The 8,641-nt window shown below is 32.9% G+C and overlaps 1 long non-coding RNA gene across 1 annotated transcript; it reads left to right on the forward strand.

Moving 5' to 3' along the window:
- Positions 1-3,931: 3,931 nt before the first annotated feature.
- Positions 3,932-7,541, forward strand: LOC133175596 (uncharacterized). The gene is made up of 3 exons (XR_009719306.1): positions 3,932-3,978; positions 4,366-4,495; positions 7,472-7,541. It is a non-coding gene; the product is annotated as an uncharacterized LOC133175596 (long non-coding RNA).
- Positions 7,542-8,641: the final 1,100 nt, after the last annotated feature.

Here is an 8,641-nt window from a genome sequence, read left to right on the forward strand (position 1 = left end):
ATATTTCCATTTCATTTCAGAAAACATAGCAGGATTATATAAAGAAACATCAGGCAGGATGAGTCACCTAGAAGGTTACTAAGTAGTTGAACATATCTTTAAGATGTCATATACTGGAATAAAGTTACTCTCTTGTGTGTGCATTATTACAAATCCTAAAATAAATATGAAAAAATATCTTAGAAAAAGGCTCATTTCATTTTAGAAAGGATAACAAGTTTTTGTAAGGAAACATCAAACAGGATTAGTCGACTAGAAGGTTAGTTAAACATGTCTTTAAGATGCCATAAACTGAAATAAAATTCCTTTTTTGTGTGTTTATTGGTGAAAACCCTTAAAAATGTGATAGAGTACATCTTAGATGACAAAAGTTTTCCATTTCATTTTAGAGAAAATTGAAGGTCAAAAAGAAACAGCAATCAAATTAAGTCACTTCAAAGGTTAGATTTACACGTTTTTATGATAAATCATTTTTGTATGCTAATTATTGTAACTCTTCCAAGAAGTATAGGAAGAAATATTGAAGAGGACATAAAAATACTCAGTAAATGCAAAAAATATGTCGTCACAGTAAGTCATATAACGTGATCTTTAAAGATAATGATCTGTACACGTACGATCAGAAGCCAATATTTATCCATCTCCCCCAATCAAAAAAAAAAAAAGGAAAGAAAGCATTCAAGCTTAAGAACTAAACAAAAATAAAATGGTGGACAACACATTGCTAAGGTATACCCTAATATATTTTCTGAAAGATTACCTGCCATCTGCTGTAACGAAAACCCAATTCAAGGATTTATTTAATCGTTGTGATCTTGAAGTCGTTGGTATTTCCTCAATATTACAGAAACAATGAGATGCAAACTCAAAAATAAAAAAAAAATCGGGTCAGAAACTCTAAATAAAAATTAAGTTTATTGTGAATTAATTTTAACAGTCACTCCGAGAGTATTATATTAGCAATACTAGACCCTACTAGCAAGTGTAATCTGGTTCCCATTAAAGATTGAAAATGCAATAATTCAATCAAAAACATTGAAGCGGAACGAAATGCAAACTTGGTCTATAACTCATCAAGGTAAAGTGACAGACCAAAGATCAACTCAATATCTGCAAGCGTTTAGAAAAAAATGCGGAAAACCAAGTGGGAAAAACTGCAGCCATACAGAGGGACAGCCAGACAGCTAGACATTAAAATAATCCAAAGTTATTGTGATCATGAATGTTATTGGATATTATACCAGGAGACCAACAGGATATTAAATATTCATAACTTTCATATATTGCATATCGGATATTGCAATTTTTAATATGGTAAACTTGACTGCAACTGGGCATGGTACTTGTTAGCAAGTAATGTTTTCTCCAAATTATTCGACATAGTTACACATTCTCATCTTTATATTGGTACTCTACGAAAAGAAATATTTTTAAAAAATCTTTTCAAAGGTGCATGCGCACTTTATTTTATCGTAAAATTTGACGAAACTCCAAACTCTAGACTGTTTTACAGCACTACATATGAGAGAAGAATATTTTCTTGAGCAACCCAAAGAAGACCAAGGTAAACAAAAAGAAAGGTTAAATCTAGACAAATCACTACTAGATTTATATAGTTAGCGTAATTAATGAGACTCTTCAAGAAAGAGCAAGTACAGTTTAAGATATTTTGGTGTTCTAAACTTAAAGATCATTATGATGTACGGTGGAAGAAGGGAGGATGTCTTGGAAGAAGTGCACATGGCGTAGTTTACCTTTGTTCTAATGAGACCTTCGGGTTCAGGGCAGTAAAAATTGTCAAAATAACCGAAATGGATAACAAAGCTACAGAGGTATGTTGTAACTATATAATGTGCATTTTGTTAACCTTGATTTCGTTTTATTGGGATAGTCGTATTTGTTCCCATTATGAGAATATTCAGAATAAGTCAAAGGCCTTGATAAAATTTTCTTCTGAATAGTAATTGGGGATATATCAATGCATTATTACAACGCACTTTTCAAAAAAAATTCAAAGTGCGTTAAATATGGGACAAGGTAAACGCACTTTGAAACAAGATGTGTTTGTGAAACACTGATGCCCCCGTATGGCAGCTTATGGCGAAGGTTAAAGTTTCTCAAATGCAAGTCAAAACCCAGGCCAAAAGATGAAAAATGTTGGTACCCAAAGAAAGATCTTGTCTCGAGGAATATACCTGTGAAATTTGAAAGCCCTAGTGCAACTGTTCAAAAGTTATGGCGAAGGTTAGAGTTGTTTTAAAAGTAAGTAAAACGTCATGGTCAAGGTCAAAGTTGTTAGTATCCAAAGGAAGATCTTGTCACAAGGAGCCCTAGCTCCAACCATTCAAAAGTTATGGCCAAGGGTAAAGTTTTTCGAAAGTAGGTCAAACTTCTATGTCAAGGTCAAAGGGTCAATGTGGTTGGTATCCAAAGAAAGGACTTGTCACAAGGATTAAATATGTGAAGTATGAAAGCCCTAGCACCAATCATTCAAAAGTTATGGCCAAGGTTAAAGTTTTTCAAAAGTAGGTCAAACTCCTAGGTCAAGGACAAAAGGTCAAAATGGTTGGCATCCAAATAAAGGTCTTGTCACAAGAATAACATATTTGTAGTATGAAAGCCCTAGCTCCAACCATTCAAAAGTTTTGGCCAAGGTTGAAGTTTTGCAAAAGTAGATCAAACTCCAAGGTCAAGGTCAAAAGGTCAAAGTTGTTGGTATCCAAAGGAAGGCCTTGTCACAAAGTCTCATAAAATTTTGCAAAAGTGGGTCAAACTCCAAGGTCAAGGTCAAAAGGTCAAATTTGATGGTACCCAAAGAAAGGTCTTGTCACAAGAATAACATATTTGTAGTATGAAAGCCCTAGCTCCAACCATTCAAAAGTTTTGGCCAAGGGCGAAGTTTTGCAAAAGTAGATCAAACTCCAAGGTCAAGGTCAAAAGGTCAAAGTTGTTGGTATCCAAAGGAAGGCCTTGTCACAAAGTCTCATAAAATTTTGCAAAAGTGGGTCAAACTCCAAGGTCAAGGTCAAAAGGTCAAATTTGATGGTACCCAAAGAAAGGTCTTGTCAAAAGGAATACACATGTGAAATAAGAAAGTCATAGCTCCAACCAATCTAAAGTTATGGGCAAGATTAAAGGTGACAACAAACAGACAGACAAACAGACAGACAGGACAAAAACAATATAACCCCGGGATCTTTCGATCCGGGGGCATAAAAAATATTTCTTTTCAAAGTGCGTTAATATCGACCATATTAACTCACTTTGAAAATATTCTCGCAAATTTTAGGTATGATAAATAATTATTTGAACCTGGTTGGATAACTTTTTGGAGATGACTTCAGGTCAGGATCTAAGATATAGACGTTATAAAGATTTTTACGGGGTGTCTTGTTCCCAAAGGTTTTTGTAAATTTTATAAAAGGGATTATATGGCGTATTATTTGGAGGAATGATTGTTTAATAGAATTATTTCATTGCTTTACTTACCCAGTTTGTAATAAGTTCGGTAAATGTGGGGGTCGATAAATGACTTAAATCATTCAATGTATGAAGGACTTCCTTATACTTTTTACTATATTTAAAATTTTCTTCATTTTTTTTCAAATATGACCCTTAGGCGTACGAGAAATGAGACAAAATTGATCAAAGTTTGTATGCTCATTGAAAATAATTTTCCCGAAAAATAATTCTTTATTTTGAAAACAATTAAAAAGAATAGTATTCTGTACTGTGAATCAAATTAAAGTATGAAGTTCAATTAGCACAAATCTTCTCTTCTCAATGGGTTTTAAAGAATGGTTAGTTTATTCTAAACAAAAAGTATATTTTGCTTTATACATAATTTTTCAGAATGCTAAAAGCGCAGAAAAGGAAATCAATGCGCTGAAAAGCCTAGATCACATTAGAATTGTTAGATATTTTGGTTTCCAAAAACACCAGGATGAAATACGTATATTCATGGAGTATATGTATGGTGTGAGTATTCCCGACATTTGCATTTCGAAGGAATAACATGTACCTATTTTACAGGATAGGTTAATCCCGATCCTGTAATAGTCAAGGTTCTCGATTGTATAATTATGACCTTAATCAAGCTTTACAAAGTAATTGCTGTTACCATCGGTTGGTTTCTCAAGACTCGAAGTGATAATATAGAATCTTTTATCTTCTTCCGGTTCAAAACTGAATGTGCTGTAGTACAACTTTTTTTTTAAAATCTTAATATAAAATTTAAAATTTGAAAGTTGCTTTTTTAAATTTTAAAAAAGGTTGCTGTTATGTTTAACTGTGAAATGTCCTGTTTTTGTCATTAATGTGCTATACAACATCTATACTAATTACTTCAAACATTTTTAAACATAGGGGTCATTAAAGACGTTGATTGATGAATCAAGGGGCTTACTGGAATCTCGAACGCAGAACTTTACTAAACAAATACTAGATGGTCTACATTTCCTTCATAAGAGAGGATATATTCATAGAGACCTTAAAGGTAAGACATTAATAATTTATACTTGCTTTCACGTCAATTTTTAAAAATAAGATTGAATAACTCAAAAATTTGGAAATTTCAATATAAGCCAAATTGTGATACAAGAGTTTGTTCACTTGCACGTACAAAAAAAGTTTCATAATGTAACTAATTAGAAAGGCAGATTAATTGTGCTTTCAAATTCATTTATTATTGAAAGAAAGAAGGCATTGACCTACCATAAAAAATATATAATAAAACAAAAATAGAGAAATGATATTAAAGATATGGAAATAATTGAAATAATTTACTTACAGTAAACGTTTTGATTTCGTTCATGTTTTAAACTGAACGAAAGAAAAAAAAGAAAACAAAATGAATAAATACAAATAAAATTTGATTTCATATCACAATATAAATCTTCTTCTTTATTAAATCGAGTGAGGACATACATTGTTCTCGCATGGTTTGTCGACTGGGCATAGGAAGGTGAACGTTCATGGATGGATATGGTTACTAATTTTTTTTTCTTTGAAATTTGGAATAACTTTTCTTTTTTTAATTTTTACAAAAAAATCCCTATATAGGCTCACATTTATTTAATGTAAATCCTTAATATACTTCATTGTAATTAAAATCCATGTGTGATGAAGAAAAACGTGCATTCTAAATTCCCAATAGAAGGAATTTGTACTTTATGTTTTTTTTTTGTTTTTTTTCGGAATTAGCCCCTTCCGTAGTAAATTGAAAAAGAAATGGAGAAGTTCTGCGACTACATTTAGAAACTTCAATGGGATTCCGAGTCCAGCCATACAATTTCCTATTATATAATTTTGTGTCGTTAACCATCCCTGGAATTGCAGTTGAAAAAGTCTTCCAGGAAAAAATTGGTTGTGTCTTCGAGTTCGAAATTATTTAAGGAAGGAGAAATATAAGTGTATGGGTCGTGGATATCTGCCTGGGTATATCAGGGGTTAGGGCGCCTGACTAGTAAAACAGGGGTCCCATGTTCGACTCCCGATCCTGCCACACATTATCTCTCTTTTTGTATTACAAAAGAAACTATTTTTTTTAATATTCAGTTAACTGGACTGTCATTATAAAATTGTGTTTTGGATGTACATAAAATATTGATGAACAGCAAACGATCTTAGCCATTTTAGGGGGGAAATCAGGATATGATATATATATATATATATATATATATATATATATATATATATATATATATATATATATATATATATATATATATATATATATATATATATATATATATATATATGTATTTCGTAAACACCAGACATTTTTTATGAGAAAACGGTTTCGTTTATCGTCCATTTACGCAAATTTATCCAATCATTGCGATATTGTCAATAAAATCTTTTACGAGATCTTTTAGGAAAGTAATTATTTCTGCAGGCTGATTATGCGCTTTAATAATACACTGTACAAATCTCATTGTGTGTTTATAAATAATGATAAATAGTGTGCATTTTTGGTTTTGCTCATTGATATCTGTCAAGCTCATTAGCCATTAATGATTAACTTGAGTATAATGACGTATGTGGTGTCTTACCTGTGTTTTTGAGTCCTAGGAACAGGAAAAATAATTCTACAAGGGAAACTTTGATACCAAGGATTTTGGACATCATTTTCCTGCATCAATAAATTGGACTTTATTTCCTTTTCTGTTGTTATTCAGTTCATAAATGTTTCCTCTAGACTATCAGAAGTCCTCTCTAATTTTTCATACATGTAGTTAAGAGAAAAAGAGTTAGACGTGTGTTTTATGACTTTCATAAATTTCTTGAAAAAAATGTTGACTGATAATTTTTTATGGTTGTTTCGTTAGCTTAATAACTTACGTCAGAAAAACCAAATTTGATATACTACATATCAAACCTCGATGGGAAAAAATCTTAATACTTATAATATTTCGAGGGGTGATAAAAAAGTTCGCGAACTAATTGTATTTCGTCCGTAAAAGAAATCGAAATGAGTGTCAGTGTTTATGTTTTAAGTAGCTCTCTCTGGTTTTAATACACATATGCCAGCCTCCTGCTAATGCACGAAATATGTGGTATAGGCGGTCACGTGACATGCGCCGTAGCATACTGTTCACGGCAGCCAAAATATTTTCCCGGGTTTATATATCTTTCTTTGTACGCTATTGTTTTAACAAGAATAGTCCATTTGTCACAAATTGCCAAATCTCGACATTGGGATAGATGGATTAGGATATTTTTTCCCAGTATGAACATGGCGATAATAACAAACCAACTCCTTTGTTTTACATAAGTCGTGTATCCAATGTGGATCATTTATGGGCAATTTTTTCTGTATCATATGTGATCTGTCGACAGTCTTAAGTAACTGATATTTTAGGGGATTAAGAATTTATTCATTGTTCCAATATACAACTATTTTTCTAACTTTGACTTGGCGATCTCTCATTACGAATTGCTCTTTTAAGGGCACGTCTCATTCCCAACATACTTTCACTGAGCACCCAGAACTTTACTACATAGGTATTGACTGTTCCTTTGCCAAGCGCCTGGCACTAGAAGTAAAAATCACAGGTCTTTCGGAGGAGACCTTAAAAATCGAGGTCCCGTGTCATGGTAGGCGTTGCCAGGATAAAGAACCCTCACTGCTCAATGGCCCGGTTTACATCGAGTTTAGGTCTAAATTTGAAGCCTTTCATCAGCATACGGGAACGTCTCTATATGAGTGAAAACCTCTCCAATGGGACGTTAAACAACATACATATAATCTACTATTTCAACACCACTGCAGTCCCCATAACCATTGTCTTTTGCCCTCTTTGGGAACGTACTTATAGTGCCATTTTGCGGTTTTTGGGTATCAAGATAATTCGGATGATTAGAGAAATGAAATCAGTACCGAGCACAACTTTTTGTGCGCAATAAATATCTTTTTTCCCCATTGGTGGTTATTGTAGCTCCTTAGTCTTCCATCCTAATTTTTTTTCAGACCAGCAAGCTACTGATCTGCAGCTATACCATGTAGAGACGGAACTAAAATTCAAATTGAATTATTACAGGTTATTTATGGAGGGTATACGTGTTCAAAAATCCAGACTTGTAAATCCAAAGTTGCAAGTTTGTAAATCCAACCTTGTAATCGTATCAGTTTCATAGTATACATATGTAAGTAGGTAATTCCGACATCCTAGCATGTAGTTCCGAACATACAACTGTGTTGACTTTGAGTTTATACTATGAATGTGTGTATTTTTGATGTTGTAAACTTTGTTTTCCGGAATTTATATTTCCGCGCTCTGAATAAAACACAAAGACAATTGACAAGTCTACAAATGTAAAGTCAACACGTTTGTCGAATTATGATAATGAGAACCTATAAAGGGGCATCAGTGCCACAATTATTTTTAATGGTCTTATTTTCTTTTTTATTCTAACTTTTTGTTTTCCAAATTAAATTCTTCATTTTTTATTTTTTATTTTAATTCTTACTTCTTGAAGGCGTGGATCTAGAATGGGATCCGGACCCCCACCCCACCCCACCCCTCCACCTGAAATTTACAGACTTATTAAAATGTTTACACTAAACGAACTTAAAGTTACCTTGGACCCCCCTCGAAAACACTGATCTGTGTTAAGTTGACGACTACCCCCACCCCCCAACAAACACACGCGCGCGAAATAGGTTTTTCATGCTTGGGAAAGGAGTTTACTTTTTTTTGCTTGTCAAGAAATTTCTGGGTTGGGTTTTTTTTGGACTGGGATGGACCCCCCCCCCCCCTAGGATACGTGCCTGTTCTTGTTTATATTTTCCTGTTTTATTTTATTTTATTTATTTTATTTTGGCAATTTTGATTCCTTTCGTATTTTGATTCTATCTTAAAATTTCAATTATGTTTAACATCCAACTTAATACTTAATTTTTTGGGGTAATAACCATAAGCAAAATCGAAAGTTTGTTTAAGAAAGTAGAACGTACAGAGTTAAACTAAGAAATCCGAATAAAATTTAAACGAAAAGGGGCGCTACGGCCTTTTATGTACAGGTACACAGAGATCTTGGCGAACAGTCTAGCTACGAAAAAGTTGAAACATTTCCATGGAACATATTTTTTTTTTCATTTTAAAAACCATATGATATCATTCTTGCGTATTTTCTCTCG

This window comes from Saccostrea echinata, unplaced genomic scaffold (genome assembly GCF_033153115.1).
Source record: "Saccostrea echinata isolate AGI-Se365-2 ecotype Australia unplaced genomic scaffold, CSIRO_AGI_Sech_v1 ptg000063l, whole genome shotgun sequence".
In the NCBI taxonomy this organism is placed as follows: domain Eukaryota; kingdom Metazoa; phylum Mollusca; class Bivalvia; order Ostreida; family Ostreidae; genus Saccostrea; species Saccostrea echinata.